Here is a 17,596-nt window from a genome sequence, read left to right as displayed (position 1 = left end):
TAAAGAAAAATCACAGTAGACTACTCACAGTGTTACTATATTCAGATATGAGACAAGGGGAAAAAATTAATAATGTTATGACCAAATATAATTGAATCAACTAATAAAAGGTCAGTTACCTCACATACAATGAATCACTCTTAGTCTAAACCAATTAGGACTCGTTGGAAAACAAAAATGACTCTAAATTGACTAGTATGTAGTCGAAGGACTCCTGTCCCCACTTCTGTCCACTAACTGATAGTGATGTGTTGTTCTTGAACGATTCTTTCATTTTGATCAAATCTTTAATGTGACTCGGGACGAAAGAGTCGTCTCGGGGAGTGATTCGTTCAGTTGCGCATGCACAACTTCCTATTGGTTCTGTACTGAATTAGTTCACCTGTTACAAGTCTTCTGGTTTATTGAGTCATTCGTTCATCACGTGACAGACCCATAATTAGAGTGTCGGACTCCCAATCGAAGGATTGAATGTACTAGAAGTCGTGGCCTAATGGTTAGAGAGTCGGACTCCCAATCAAAGGGTTGTGGGTTCGAGTCTCGGGCCGGCAGGAATTGTAGGTTGGGGGAGTGAATGTACAGTTCTCTCTCCACCTTCAATACCATGACTGAGGTGCCCTTGAGCAAGGCATCGAACCCCCAACTGCTCCCCGGACGCAGCAGCATAAATGATGCCCACTGCTCCGGGTGTGTGTTCACGGTGTGTGTGTTCTCTGCTGTGTGTGTACACTTCGGATGGGTTAAATGCAGAGCACGAATTCTGAGTATGGGTCACCATACTTGGCTGAATGTCACGTCACTTTCACTTTCATAATAATTATAACCAACTCTTTATTACCTTTGTTACAACATTCAGTGTTATGGAAAAGAACCATCAGGACAGAAATTCACACATTTATAAACTAAATAAAAAATAATTAAAATAAAAGCTACAATTTGAGCTTACATTTTATTAACCAATGTCTTCGCTGCTGACCTTCAGTGACTCAATTCAACCATACTAATAAACAAAAATGACTTTAGAAAAACATAACATTTGTGTTTCTTGTTCTTTTCTTTCTTTCTTTATTTATTATTATTGCTGAAGAGCAGTATTCTTCATGGAATCCAGAATGGCAGCACAACTGTAAGGGCTTGTTTGAGCATCGCCCTCTACTGTACAGACATGAATTTACATTTCCTGTACCTGAGGCTTTACGCTGCTAATCACAAATTAGCCATGCTTTTATTACACTAACCATAGTTTAACCATGGTATTTGTAGTAAAACTGTGGTTATACAAATGGTAAAAACACATGGTTACTACACTTTTCCTATAATAAAACCATGGTTTATTTTAATAAGCGAGGTGCACTGCAAAAACAACAGGCATGAGTGTGTTGATGGCATTTTGAGACAATGTGTGTCCTCCGTAACAGACAATGGCATATTTTAAAATCTGTGATTTATATAATAATATTTAATATTACATTTCAATCTGTTTATGTTGTTTTCCAAGTGAAGCAAAACATGTGCCTTTTTTATATATATCAATAAATATATAAAATATCACTAAATGCAGTGCAGTATAAGCACATATATTCACAGACAGGCTAAGTCAATAATCACTGTTGCACCCCTCAAATAATCTTATATTCCTAGTATCATACACCTTAGAATAAAAAGGTAATTTGTATAAAAAAATAAATAAAAATAAAATCACATTATTACATTCTCATAAAATGAATAATTGATGTGATAAATGAGGAAAATAAAAGATGAGTCACATGAGGTCCATGAGTAAACACTGATGATTCTCCTGATTCATCCTTCTGATCTCCTGAAATGATCAAAATAATACATTAATCAGGTTCACCTCATCTGGCCAGACAGCTGCAGTGATTAATAAAACATAACTCACGTCTCAAGCCACTGTTGATGACTGACTTGAGTTTTCAGTGCCACTGTCAGAGGCTGCAACAGAAAATCAACTTTTAAAACGTTTTACTGACTCGTTCCAAAATTTCCTCTGGATTTGCAGAGATCATATTTATACAATGTTTATAGAACTATTAACGGTCTGATGTTTCATTGTATAATTAAACTTTCATCTTTATTAACAGAAATAATTTTACATGATCAAAACATTTTGTGTTTAAATATAAAACTTTAAACTACACCACTCCATCAAGCTCGTCCTCTACTGATATGTTTACACCAAACACAGATCACAGGTTACTCACATCTGGCAGTAATATATCCTGAGAAGCAGTCAGAATAGCCTGTAAATGCAATAATCAAGAAAAAGTCTTTGTTGAAGCAATCAAAGCAAATGTCTTCATGAAAAACCATGTCACCAACATATTTTAATTCTCATAAGGCCTTAGTCATGAAACACAAGCAGAGAGAATTTCTGATGATTATAAAATGAGATTTTCTGTACATAAGTTCTTGCATTAAAGGGTTACTCCACAACAAAATGAAAATTGTCATTGATCACTTACCCCCATGTCGTTCCAAACCCGTAAAAGCTTCGTTTGTCTTCTGAACACAATTTAAGATATTTTGGATGAAAATCGGGAGGCCTGAGACTGTCCCATAGACTGCCAAAGTAATAACAATGTCAAGGTTCATAAAAGGTATGAAAGTCATCGTCAGAATAATCCACCTGAAAACATACTATAAACAAAGAAAATAAAAATATACAATAACACCTTTGTGGCGTGGATGATACAGAAGAGCATACGCAGCATCTTGTCAACAGTCTCCTCTGTGTCTCTCCATATCACTGTATGCTGCGTGTGCTCTTCTGTATCATCCACACCACAAGGTTGCGCTGTTTCTATGTGTATTTAGCTTTGATTTGAAAGAAAACAGCGCATCCTTGTGGCGCGGATGATACAGAAGAGCATACACAGCACGCTGATATGGAGAGACACAGAGGAGAGCGTTTACAGGTTTGGAAAGACATGGGGGTAAGTGATTCATGACAAAATTTTCATTTTGGGGTGGAGTATCCCTTTAAGGGACAATTTTAAGGATTTGTGAATGATTAAAAACAACAACTGGTTTTTACTCATGTTTCATGAATAAAACCCTACAATTTTAAAAACTACTACAAAATATGATTATCAATACCAAGATAATAAACGTGAAACATTACTGTTTCTCACCTGACTTCCATTTCTTCTTATATAATAAATACCCGAGGACTGTAATGACCAGCAACAGAATAACCACAGGAACAACAACAAAAGCAGTCATGCCAACAGGAGCAGGTCTTTCTGTTTCTAGAAAATAAACATCAGATTATTCAAAGATTCAGACAATGTTAATATTGTATAACAAAATCCTGAAGACACAAAATGGATTATGACTGTGACGCAGCAGTTCATTGGTATGTTCTGGTCACTCTGACAATGGTTTGTTTAAACATGTATTAGCCTCATGTTCTACAAAGACTCTTACTGTTATTAGCCCTGATTTCACACTCTATCAGTCTCTTCCTGATGGTTTTGCTCTGGTGCTTCACCACACAGCTGTACTCGTTCTTCTTCCAATCATCAGCTTCAGCCTTCAAAGCGACAGTCTTCTGGAAGGTTCCGTCCTCATCCTTATAATCCTTTTGTCCGTTTTTCATCCAGGTGATTGTGACATTACTGGGATAAAAACCAGTGACATGACACAAGACTGGAGAGGAGGCATTCTTCTGCAACAGGGACACCTGAGAGAGAGAGAGAGACCGAGAGAGAGAGAGAGACCGAGAGAGAGAGAAACAAATAAATATAAAAATATAAATATAAAACTTTACACACACACATAAACAAAAAAAAAAAAAAAATTTTGATTTTCACAATCGATTTATTATAAAATTTTTAATATAACACTTTACACACACTTGGAAAAAAAAAAAAAAAAAAAAAAAATAATAATAATATATATATTACATTAAATCTCTTGCAAAGACAATTTCTTCATTTTCAACTGAAACCAGAGCATAATTACAACACCACTGAGTTTCAAAAACCTTTAACGTACTCATCAATTTATGAAAATTAAAATCAATAAGTATTCTTGATTTTACCATATTTTTAAAAACTAAAACAACATCTTGTCCTGACTTCTCTTCAATCTTATTTCTCCTAGTGATATAAACAGCATATTTTGCTTGTCCCACAATAAAATTGATGACTTGACATTTGAACTTTTGTTTTGAATTGTAAAAAAAACCCAAAATATAATTTTGTTTTGAAAAACTAGTATTAAAATAATCTAAAAAAACACTTAATAAGTCAAAAAGAGGGTTTAGTCACTTACAATACATGAAGCAATGAAAAATAGTCTCTCGTTCTGAACAAAAAGGACATTTGTCGCTTACAGTGGGGTTTAAAATAGACACAAATGCATTTACAAGCAATGGCTCCATGTAAAATCCGCCACTGCAAATCACCAATATTCTTTTTTAATGGTGGTTTGTAAAGTGCTCGCCAGACAGGTTTAGTTTCAGAATTGATTCCTAATTTTTCTCTCCATACTGTATCTGTTTTAGTACTTAAATTTTGCTGATGAGTAACTTTAACAATGCATTTATATAATATTTTCCCTTCTACTGTACACAAAAATCAATATAATCATTACTTCCAAAATTGAACAGGGTGCTATTAAAACAAAACTCATCTATAACAGGGAAAATTTCAAGTTCAGGAAAAAGATCTTTACTATCAGGGCTTAAAGTCCCTGCACCAAACTCTTGTAAAAGTATCTTCTCTTCATCAGTTAAAATCATAGTTATTTTTTTCTAGAAATTTTTTAACAAACCGTATTGATCGAACTCCTAATAGGTTAGCTACTTTTTCAGCTCTCAGTAAATTATAACCTGATTCATTTATAATGTGTTTTAGTTTAAAAACCTTTTTATTACATAATAAATCTGTTAAACCAGGAAAATCTTCTGCCGAAGTATCAAACCTAGCTCCAAAAACAACTGGTTCTTCCAATAACCAATGAAGAGAAGTTGCTGGTTCCATCCAGCGATGTTTAAAGAAACCCCACACTTTGAACAGATTTTGATAGAAAGAAGGAATTTCATTAAAAGTCAATCTTTTATGGTCCATTAGAAACAATGTTAAATCCACTTCCATATTTCCAACTCTTCTCAAGATACTTAAGGCCAGTGGTCTCCACACCAATGAATAAGGTCCCATCATAAGTTTCTGTATATATTGGAGACGGTAAGTGGCTCTTCTACAAGCGAGATTTACAAGACCTTGACCTCCTTCCTCTTTGGGCAAAAAGAGAATGCTTTGAGGAGTCCAATGATACTTGTCCCAAAAAAAGTTCACCAGTTCTCTTTGAATATTAACAAGGAGTCCGTTTGGAGGGTCAACACAAGCAAGTTTATGCCATAGTGAGGATGCCACAAGATTATTAATTATAAGAATACGTCCTCTATAAGATATCTGAGGCAGCAACCATTTCCACTTATCCAATCGACCTTTTATTTTCCTCTATGAAACCTTCCCAATTTTTCCTAATAAAGTTTTCATTTCCTAGATAGACACCAAGGTATTTTAAACCTCCTCTTTTCCAGATCAGTCCTCCAGGTAAAGCAGGAAGATCTCCACTCCAACTTCCCACCATTATAGCTTCACTTTTCCTCCAATTTACTTTGGCAGAGGAAACTAGTTTAAAATCATTTACAATTTTTTCTAGCTTAATAACATCTTCCTTCTCATTTACAAAAACAATAACATCATCAGCATATGCAGAAAGGTGTAAAGAATAATTACAATCAGGAAAACTCAAACCTTTTAAATGAATTCCTAGTTTTTGCAGTAAGGGTTCAATTGCCAGGGAGTACAACATACCAGACATAGGACATCCCTGCCTGACCCCCCTTTCAACTTTAAAAGGAGCACACAAACCACCATTAATTTTAAGAACACTCTCAATGTTACAGTACACAGCCTTTATCATTGATATAAACATATCGTTAAACCCAAAAGCCTTTAAAGTACTCCATAGAAACAAATGTTCAACTCTGTCGAATGCTTTCTCTTGATCAAGAGAAATCATTCCAGAGTTAATTCCCCAGGAGTTTAGAAGCATCAAAAACATCTCTTATTAAAGAAATATTATCAAAAATAGACCTGTTGGGAATACAGTAAGTCTGATCACAGTGTATCAATTTGCTTATAATTTTACTAAGTCTCATAGCTAAAGTTTTGGACAAAATTTTGTACTCTGAACATAAAAGTGAAACAGGGCGCCAATTGCTGATATACTGAAGATCCCCTTTTTTGGGTAACAGTGTAATGACTGCTCTTCTGCAGCTTAGAGGCAATAGTCCTCTTTTCAGACTGTCATTAAAAACTGTCAGCAGATCTTCTCCTATGACGGGCCATAGAGTCTTATAGAACTCAACAGGCAGCCCGTCAATTCCTGGAGATTTACCATTATCCAAGCTCATCATGGCAGTATAAAGCTCTTTCAATGACAACGTCTGTTGTAGATCATTGTTAGACTCTTCATCCACCTTTTTGGCAGTCCTTCAAGAAAATGATCAGCCTCTGCACCCCATTTCCTCAGTTCAGATTTATAAAGGTCAGAAAAAAACCTACAGCACACAGCAACGTATGTCAGCAGGCTCAGTTAGTTCTTGTCCTGTAGCTGAGCGTAAAGTATGCATCATTTTACTTTGACCTTTTTTAATTTCTAAATTAAAAAAGAATTTTGAGGGAGCATCCATTTGTGCCACAGTTTGAAACCGTGACCGGACTAAAGCTCCCTTTGCTTTAACTCCCAACAGGTCTACCAAAATAGATTTCTTTTCTTTCAGATCATCAATATGTTTTCTGTTGTTTTTTTTTTTGATGCTAATAAATCTTGTAAAACAGTAATTTCCGTCTCTAAAATCTTCATTGACTGGGCTAGGTCTCGAGTAACATTAAGAGTGTACTTTTGACAAAAATCTCTAATAAGAACTTTTCCACAATCCCACCATTGCGATAAAGATACATAAAAAGTTTTTTGCTGCTTAAAAGTTTTCCAAAAAAAACTAAAATTTTCTAAGAATTTTTCATCATTCAGCAATGAAGTATTAAAAATCCAATAAGCACTTTTATACTTAACACATTTAAACAAAAAAACACTACACAGAACTAAGCTGTGGTCAGAAAAACCCACTGGAATAATTTTACAGAACTTTAAAAAGATTTCGTTGACGTTGAACACTATATATTCTGTCAAGCCTTGCTAAGGATATATAATTTTCAGTACTATGAGCCCAAGTATACTGTCTAACATCTTGATTCATATTTCTCCAAATATCACATAAATCATGTGTTTCAATTAATTGTATAAGTATTTTCTGAGAAGCAGCATGTGGTTCTATATGATTTCTATCTAACTTAGAATTTGCGGTACAATTAAAATCCCCACCTATAAATAACATATCATCTGGATTGAAGTCTTTTAAGACAGCATCCACCTTATCAAAAAACAAAACTCTTTCTAACCCCTTTGTAGGAGCATATAAATTCAAAAGCACCATGGTAACTTTCTCATATTTTACTTTGATCTTTAACAAACAACCACCAATTATTTCTTCAACTTCACAAGACAAAGGTAAAATGTGTTTTGAAAACAAAACAGCAACACCTCCACTAACAGAGGATTTATGACTTAGGACAATCTGTCCATCCCATTCTCTTTTCCAGTCGTTCTCATTTTTAAAATCACTGTATGTTTTCTTGTAAAAACAAAATATCAATTTGCTTTTGTCTACTAAATTCATATAACATCATTCTTTTATAACCATCTCTGGCACCATTTAAATTTAAAGTTCCAATTTTAAAATTTGTCATATTTATTTTAGAGACAAGAAAAAAAAATAAAAAAAGTTGCCAAAAAAACTATTTTTGGCAAAATTTTAGAAGTTGACAGCTTCATCTTTATTACATTTTTTTTTCAGTTTGTTCACCAATTTTCTAAGACGATAAATCTCCACATCTTGAAAAGCTCCCTCTTTTATTAGATACCTTACATCATTAATAAATTGCTTACTATCAGGGAAGAAATCTTCTACTTGCACTCCTTTTACTCCTTTTGTTTTCTTGCAGAAATTTGCTAATATCATTAGCACTATACAAGCAGATCAAGGTTTCATTTTGGTAACTTAGAGACAGATTTGAACATTGAGATATATTGGAATCAGAGGAATCTCCATCACTATCTGATGCCACACTCTCTTCACCACCCTCATCTTTCTTTACTTGTTTAAGTAATTTTTCTTTTCCACCACTTTTTTTCTTTCTTTTAACTGGGATCTTGAAAAAGATTTTGCTTCATTCTCAAAAACTACAGCATTTTCTTGCATATCCATTTCAACAACATCTGTTATGCAAACGTTCTCAGAAGTTTCAGCCTGCTCATAAGGCCTAGCGAATTCATCATTTTTACTAGACATGGTAACAATCTCAGACTCAGTTTTATCAGATCTTAACTCAGCAGCCACAACTGCAACCGGCCCAAGCTCACCGGCTTCGACCACTGACACACCAGCAATGCCAGTGTCATTTACGATCTCAGCCAGCGGAACAACAGACACCCCCATTTCAGTGCTTGTGTTCACAGCTGCATTTTCCTTTTTATTCGGACAATCACGAACAAGATGTCCAATCTTACTGCAATTAAAACATTTAATCGTAGTATCAGATGTTGCAAACACTGTATAATCGAAACCATCAATTTTGAACTTGAACACCAGATCAATCTCATCAATTCCGTTTTTTCAACACCATGAAAACTTGTCTTCTAAACGAGACTAAATGTTTCACCAAAGGTGATTTGCACCCAAGAGGAATTTTCTTTATTGATGAAACCAGTTTTCCATACCGAGATAACTCTTGCACCAGTATATCGTCATTAATAAACGGAGGCACGTTGGACAGAATGACCTTTTTGGACGGGCTACTCAACGGTAAAAACACTCACGAGTGAACCGTTCAACACAACACCACTTTGGACAACTTCATTTGCCTTCTCAATTGATTTAAAAAAAGATAACAATTGCACTATTCATTCGCGATGCAGAGACAATATAATCATGTCCCACAATCTCTCCCACGGCTAAACATACCTGCTCCACGTTAATCTTAGACTCCACCTTCACTCCATGTCGGCGGGTTAAATCTTTAAAACTCATCGTGTTTTGGTTCGTCATGCCTCCCAGCGCAACGCTGGTTGCAGACGGAAAAAAAGCTTTTAACTCTAACCGATCCAAACACAACAAAACATACAAACAAACACACAGCTCCAAATACAAAAGCACGATGCAGTCACCCTTACCACGCTCAGTTCATGTACTCCGACAGAGAGAGAAAAAAAAAAACACCAAACCAAAAGAAAAGAAAAGAGAAAGAAAAACAAACGTTTTTGCCACAGCGGGCAAAAAAACAGCTTACATTCACCACGCGCTCTCCAGTCTCGCTCAACAGACGCCCACGCATGCGCACGAAAGAGAGAGGGAGAGAGAGAGAGAGAGAGAGACAGAGAGAGAGAGAGAGAGAGAGAGAGAGAGAGAGAGGGAGAGCGAGAGAGAGAGAGAGAGAGAGAGAGAGAGACAGAGAGAGAGAGAGAGAGAGAGATAGAGAGAGGGAGACAGAGAGAGGGAGAGACTTTGACTTTAAGTTTATGTCCAGACTGCAAGCAAAAATCTGATTTATATATGTAATAATTTTCTTCAAATCTAATTCAACCCAGGTTGTGACACTGTCACACAAAGACACATTTTTACTGCTCAATATATTTTACATTTACATTTATGCATTTAGCAGATACTTTTATCCAAAGCGACTTACAATGCATTTAGGCTGTACATTTTTTTTTTTTTTTATCAGTATGTGTGTTCCCTGTGAATTGAACCCACAACCTTTTACGCTGCTAACAGAATGCTGTATATGCTTTCCAATGAATTCATCTCACCAGAGCTGGCTCTAGGCATGAGTCTAAGCAAAAGTCTGCCTTGCCCACCCAATCAGTGCTTGTACAGGTCCTTCTCAAAAAATTAGCATATTGCTTGTACAGGTCCTTCTCAAAAAATTAGCATATTGTGATAAAAGTTCATTATTTTTCCATAATGTAATGATAAAAATTAAACTTTCATATATTTTAGATTCATTGCACACCAACTGAAATATTTCAGGTCTTTTATTGTTTTAATACTGATGATTTTGGCATACAGCTCATGAAAACCCAAAATTCCTATCTCAAAAAATTAGCATATCATGAAAAGGTTCTCTAAACGAGCTATTAACCTAATCATCTGAATCAACTAATTAACTCTAAACACCTGCAAAAGATTCCTGAGGCTTTTTAAAACTCCAGCCTGTTTCATTACTCAAAACCGCAATCATGGGTAAGACTGCCGACCTGACTGCTGTCCAGAAGACCATCATTGACACCCTCAAGCGAGAGGGTAAGACACAGAAAGAAATTTCTGAACGAATAGGCTGTTCCCAGAGTGCTGTATCAAGGCACCTCAGTGGGAAATCTGTGGGAAGGAAAAAAGTGGTGTCAAAAAAACGCTGCACAACGAGAAGAGGTGACCGGACCCTGAGGAAGATTGTGGAGAAGGACCGATTCCAGACCTTGGGGGACCTGCGGAAGCAGTGGACTGAGTCTGGAGTAGAAACATCCAGAGCCACCGTGCACAGGCGTGTGCTTTTGAACCAGAAACAGCGGCAGAAGCGCCTGACCTGGGCTACAGAGAAGCAGAGAAGCAGCACTGGACTGTTGCTCAGTGGTCCAAAGTACTTTTTTCGGATGAAAGCAAATTTTGCATGTCATTCGGAAATCAAGGTGCCAGAGTCTGGAGGAAGACTGGGGAGAAGGAAATGCCAAAATGCCTGAAGTCCAGTGTCAAGTACCCACAGTCAGTGATGGTCTGGGGTGCCATGTCAGCTGCTGGTGTTGGTCCACTGTGTTTTTATCAAGGGCAGGGTCAATGCAGCTAGCTATCAGGAGATTTTGGGAGCACTTCATGCTTCCATCTGCTGAAAAAGCTTTATGTAGATGAAGATTTCGTTTTTCAGCACGACCTGGCACCTGCTCACAGTGCCAAAACCACTGGTAAATGGTTTACTGACCATGGTATTACTGTGCTCAATTGGCCTGCCAACTCTCCCTGACCTGAACCCCATAGAGAATCTGTGAGATATTGTGAAGAGAAAGTTGAGAGACGCAAGACCCAACACTCTGGATGAGCTTAAGGCCGCTATCGAAGTATCCTGGGCCTCCATAACACCTCAGCAGTGCCACAGGCTGATTGCCTCCATGCCACGCCGCATTGAAGCAGTCATTTCTGCAAAAGGATTCCCGACCAAGTATTGAGTGCATAACTGAACATAATTATTTAAAGGTTGACTTTTTTTTGTATTAAAAACACTTTTCTTTTATTGGTCGGATGAAATATGCTAATTTTTTGAGATAGGAATTTTGGGTTTTCATGAGCTGTATGCCAAAATCATCAGTATTAAAACAATAAAAGACCTGAAATATTTCAGTTGGTGTGCAATGAATCTAAAATATATGAAAGTTTATTTTTATCATTACATTATGGAAAATAATGAACTTTTATCACAATATGCTAATTTTTTGAGAAGGACCTGTATGTTGAATGCCTCAACCCATCGAAATAAATTGCCATATTTTATTTTATTAGTTGAAAGTAATGGTGCAGCATGTTATTCTATATTTGCCTACTATTGAGGTGCAGATTACAGGGAGTTTAGGGTATCTTCATGAAGATGTATGTTCATAGATTCACTTGTAAATATGAAAATAAATTTCTTTAGCTCTGACTGATTTTAAAGTGTCATTTGGCTGCCACTAAAATGGATCATACCATTGCAATTACCCAGGTAGCTGAAATATGCTAGAAAGCTTTGTGAGTTCAAGAATGTCCATTTATTGCATGGATGGAGCAAGAACATAATGTAAGTGTATAAAATTCATATGCACAATTCAGCTGAAACCTTGCTGTTAATGCCGTTAAACACTAAAATTAGAATCTATCTATCTATCTATCTATCTATCTATCTATCTGTCTGTCTGTCTGTCTGTACAACCACCCCATTGACAGCTTTTGTAGCACTTTTTATGAGAGTGATTCATTCAGTCAATTCGTTTTCTCCTCCACAATGGCAAACGTTCCAGGTCCAGAGGCAGCAAAGCAGCCAAAATCAAGATGCTCCCTCCACCATACTTCACTGTTGGGAGAATGTTTTCATTTTGGTACGCTGTTTTCTTTTCATGCCATACATAGAGCTGCATGTTCTTCCCAAACAAGTCTATTCATCCACAAAGCATTTTCCCAGTAGTGTTGTGGCACATCAAGGTGGTCTTTGGCAAGCTTTAGGTGTGTTTGTTTGGAAAGCAGTGGCTTCCTTCGTGGTGTCCTTCCATGGATAGTGAACAGTGCCTGTTCAATGTTTTCCATATGGTTAACTCATGTCATGTTAATGGAGATGTTAATCACCTTCAAAGAAGACTTCAAGTCTTTAGCTGTTACTCTAGGGTCCTTTTTCACCTCATTTAGCATTCTGCATTGTGCCTTTGGAAACCATCATTAAGTTTGCAGATGACACCATGGTGATTGGCCTCATCAGAGACAACGATGAGACTCCCTATAGGGAGGAGGTACAGCACCTGGCCGCTTAACACCAGCAAGACAAAGGAGCTCACTGTGGACTTCAGGAAGAAGAAAGGAAGCACGCATGACCCCATCCACATTAACGGGATGGTTGTTGAATGTGTCTCCAGCTTCAAGTTCCTGGGAACCACCATCTCCAAGGACCTGTCCTGGACCACAAACACCTCCAGGCTGGTCAAGAAGGCCCACCAGCACCTCTTCTTCCTCAGGACACTGAAGAAGAACCAGCTGTCTTCATCCATCCTGGTGAACTTCTACCGGTGTGTGATCGAGAGCATCCTGACCAGTTGTATCACAGTCTGGTATGGGAACTGCTCAGTTGCTGACCGCAAGGCACTGCAGAGGGTGGTGAAAAAAACTGCCCAACGCATCACTTGAACTACTGTCTGTTCATCCAGAATACTGAATGATCCATTTGCACACTGGAATATTTTCTATGCACTTTTTTTTTACTGTCCATTGCACTAGTGTAAATGATGTTCATATGTTCATAGTTTCTGCTTATAGTGTACATACATTTATTACATAATTCATCTGTAAATTATGTCCATAGTACTGCCTTATCTTTATATTTATTGTACATTTGTAACATATTGTAGACCTTGTATATTCTGTACTTACTGCTTATTGCACTTCTGGTTAGATGCTTACTGCATTTCGTTGCCTTGTACCTTACATGTGCAGTGACAATAAAGTCGAATCTAATCTAAAGTCTTTGAGATCACTCTGTAGCCCATTCCAACTACATGCATATCAACAACTCTTGATCGTAGATCTTCTGAGATCTCTTTTTTTTGTGAGGCATGGCTCACATCAGGCAATAGCACAACTGACACTCTTTGGGTTTTTATATGTCATGTAGCTCTAAACCACACATTTATTCTCGTTTCATTGATTGGACTCACGGTTTTGCTAACTAGTGACTCCAATTGGCACTTAGTGATACCAGAAGCCTAGTATTTAACTTAATTTCTCCACCATCAGTTTGCATGTTTAATGTGTGTTCAATAAAGACATGAACGATGATGACTGTTTGAGTTTTTATATCAGCTTGAAATATTGTTTTGTTGATATGTGACTTTAAATAAAATTCCATGACTATTTAATGCAGAAAACCAGAAAACTGAAAATCTTTCACTTACATTTTCTTGCAACTGTACATTACATACATATAAAAATGACTCACATTTGTTTTTATGCACTATAACTGATAATAACCATATACCTGTTTTCTGCAGGCTGCTCTCTCCAAGCTGCAGGAACTTCTTCAAAGCCTCGATGCAATCAATTTCAAGGTAGTATTTCCAGTGATGAAGACGGAAGGTTTCACTGTTGCACCTCTCTTGAGTGTTGAATCCATACTTCACTGGAGATATCCATTTCTCCCTCTTCAAATCCAGAAACAGGAAATCCTCTCCATCATATCCATACTATCGGAACGCCTTTGTTTCTCCAGTCTCATCGTTCCATTCACAGCCGTAGGTTATCTGGTATGTGTGCATATCTAAGGCAAAATAACGTTTTAAGTTACTTCTGTTTCTGAATAAACAAAGCAGTTATTGATGTCATAAATAAAAAAACAAACAAAAAAACAAACAAACAAAAAAAAAAAAACAAACAACCATGAAGCTACTTAATTATTTAGGCTATAATTGTATCCATAGATAATTCAACAATAATATAATTGTATAGGCTATACAGTTTATTAATAGGTGATTTTATTTCAGAAGAATGAAGAAAGTAAAGTGGCTTGAATTCATGCAGTGCTAAAATAAATTTATAATTGTTTTCTGAAAAGAAAGGCAGCATCCGCACTCCGGTTTGCTGTAGACCAATTAAAAATGTTAAATACCTAAACAAATAACATGTTTAGATTACAACTGCGCCTATCTCTGATGCTCTGCAATTTTTATTGTTATTTGAGCACAAACTCTCATTATTACATGAGTTAACACTATTCCATCTTTCATTTCACTCTAAGACTTTGCTCTGGCCAAACTAAAAAATATTTTTGCTATTAACAAACCAAGATGAAAACAATTCATTTTTAATCCATGTATTTGACAGCCATCCTCTCTCCATCTCATATACTCGTGTGCTGCATGTACTGTTACACTGCAGTCAACTTCAACATCTTTATCAAGAAGATAAAAATCTTCATTTTACTAACATTGTTCATTCAGAATAGTTTTAGGCTTTGTAAAGTATGTGCAAAACTCAGTTTGTATACCTTATATATGTATTTACCGTAATCTTTGTAATGTTTCATATAATGTTTCATATAATATTATTTTACTTTTACAGTAATCTACATGATTCATCAGTATGTTCATTAAACATGTCTCATTAGCCATGTGTAAATGTAACATTTTATTGAAAAAACATGCTCTAAATTCCCGTGGGATTTTTCATTTGAATATTCTTTCAGGTACCAATAAAAATGAAGTTTTCTCAGCTCCATTTTTTTCATGCTTAATTCCATTCTGGGCCACATTACCAGAAGCCAAATACAGTATGCTCTGTGTGAATGTACTTGTGATAGCGTGTCCAGCATACCTGCTGACTCTTTCCAGATGTTGTTTAAAATCCATTGATGTTGTTCAATCAATAACCCTGTCTGCCTCTTCCAGTGATCAGACTTTTCATTCTGTCTCATCCATTCTGTTTTTGGTGAAGCTTTCCTTGTGTTGATGTCAACGTACATAAACTGAACATCATCGATCAGACCAACTGCAGTGAAATCCTTGTCTCCAGAGACGAAAGTGTAGAAATATTTCAGAGTGTGTTTTCCTGTAGTCAGAGATGGTGCAAGCATGGAGAACATAAATTAGCCATCGTAAATGTCATATTTAGCTTATATATAACACTGTGAACACCCACAAATTAATTAATTATGGTTGTCAACAATATATTATACTGCTTTATGCAGAACTTTATGCAGCTTTACTCTTTATGTTATTGCAGTGGTGGTGTTATCCCTATCACTTAAGTGTGATAGTGAGTAGAATCAGAAAGGGTTTTTGTGACTATGTTCAATGTCAACCAGCAAAAACCAGAACTACAAAACATCTGTTTGCACTCAGCACTGGGGTGGTCTGAACCGAACCCAATACACAATGGGTTGTGGGCCATACTATCTGTTAGAGTGTGCTTACATACAGGTGCTCGCATCTCAGCTTGTCTAACAGACATTTCTTGCTGGATGAAGGACCATCACCTTCAACTCAACCTTGCTAAGACAGAACTGCTTGTGGTTCCAGCAAACCCATCGTTTCATCACAATTTCACCATCCAGTTAGGCAAATCAACCATAACTCCTTCAAAAACAGCCAGAAACCTTGGAGTTATGATTGATGATCAGCTAACTTTCTCAGACCACATTGCTAAAACTGTCAGGTCCTGCAGATTTGCTTTATTCAACATTAAGAAGATCAGGCCCTTTCTTTTCCGAACATGCTGCACAACTCCTTGTTCAAGCTCTTGTTCTGTCCAGGCTGGACTATTGCAACACTCTCTTGGCAGGTCTTCCAGCCAGTTCTATCAAACCTTTACAATTAATCCAGAACGCGGCAGCAAGATTAATTTTTAATGACCCGAAAATCATGCACATAACATCTCTGTTTATCAATTTGCACAAAAAAGAACAAAAAAACCACCACAACACACAACACACAACACACAATACTACAACAACCACTGGCTCTGCACTCCTTTACCTAAATTCATTACTTCAGACTTATGTGCCTCTAGAATCTTGCTTTCTGCAAGTGAACGTCGCTTGATAGTGCCATCCCAAAGAAGCACAAAGTCACTTTTACAGACTTCTAAATTAAATGTTCCCTCCTGGTGGAATGAGTCCTTAGCCATCTTCAAGAAACGACTAAAATAACATCTCTTCCAACTTTATTTTACCCTCTAACTCTAGTACTCTCTATTCTAATTCTGTTTCTAAAAATAGAATAAATTAAACATTTTAAAATTCTAAAAAAAAGACTTTTAGACTATATATATATATATATATATATATATATATATAGCTTATATCTAATCTGTATTCTATCCTGTTTTCTTTAGCACAGGAGCTCACCCTGATCATAAGAAATGGCCAATATTTGATATCCACAGGGCTTAAAGTTCTCCACGTGTACTGTTTAAGCTAACTGAAACATTTAAAAGCACTTGCTATGTATACTGTGTTTAGGCTAACTGAGACTTGTTATAGCACTTATATATCATTGCTCCTTTGTTGATTTTGATTGTTTCTACTGTTCTCATTTGTAAGTCGCTTTGGATAAAAAGCATCTGCTAAATGAATAAATGTAAATGTAAACCAGAATATCTTAAATGGGCACTAATTCATGATTTCAGGTTTAAAAGGTATTCTATTAACGACCTTACTGAAATCTATCACTGAAAGAGTAGCTCCTTTTACAGTAATAAAAGAAGTTCCCTTTGACTGCTAAAGAGATCAAAATCAAAAAAAAAGATGTTGAAATAAAGTGATTTGTTGGCAGAAAGTATGCTTTCATTATTCTAGAATCTAGATAATCCATTTGAGGAGATCAGAAAAAATTATGTTTGAGGGTAATTCAACACACTTCTTAAGAAGTTAATTTAGAATATCTGTTTGATATGCATTAAGACAGCCCTCTTTACTCCTCACCAGTTCATCTGTTAACATGTTTCCTTTTATTTTACAAATAAAGCAGAATAGCAGAGAGTCAATAGATTTAGTTTTCAGCTTTTTTTTTAATTTTTTTTAATTTTTTTATTTTATTTTTATAAGCAATATAAGGAGAAAGCAGGGTGTAATAAACCTGATATGCTGTGCGCTTTAGTCAAATTAACTCTACAATAAATTGTTAGTTAAGTCTCTCTTCAGCCAGTAATTAGTATCTTTTGGTT

General features: G+C 36.2%; 1 pseudogene; it reads right to left on the bottom strand.

Annotated features, from left to right (window-relative positions):
- Positions 1-944: 944 nt before the first annotated feature.
- LOC109079263 overlaps positions 945-17,596 on the bottom strand; it is a 17,975-nt pseudogene continuing 1,323 nt past the window's right edge.

The sequence above is a fragment of the Cyprinus carpio genome, unplaced genomic scaffold, assembly GCF_018340385.1.
Source record: "Cyprinus carpio isolate SPL01 unplaced genomic scaffold, ASM1834038v1 S000006678, whole genome shotgun sequence".
In the NCBI taxonomy this organism is placed as follows: domain Eukaryota; kingdom Metazoa; phylum Chordata; class Actinopteri; order Cypriniformes; family Cyprinidae; genus Cyprinus; species Cyprinus carpio.
The sequence above is the reverse complement of the archived record's forward strand: the minus strand, read 5'-3'. Positions and strand labels throughout refer to the sequence as shown.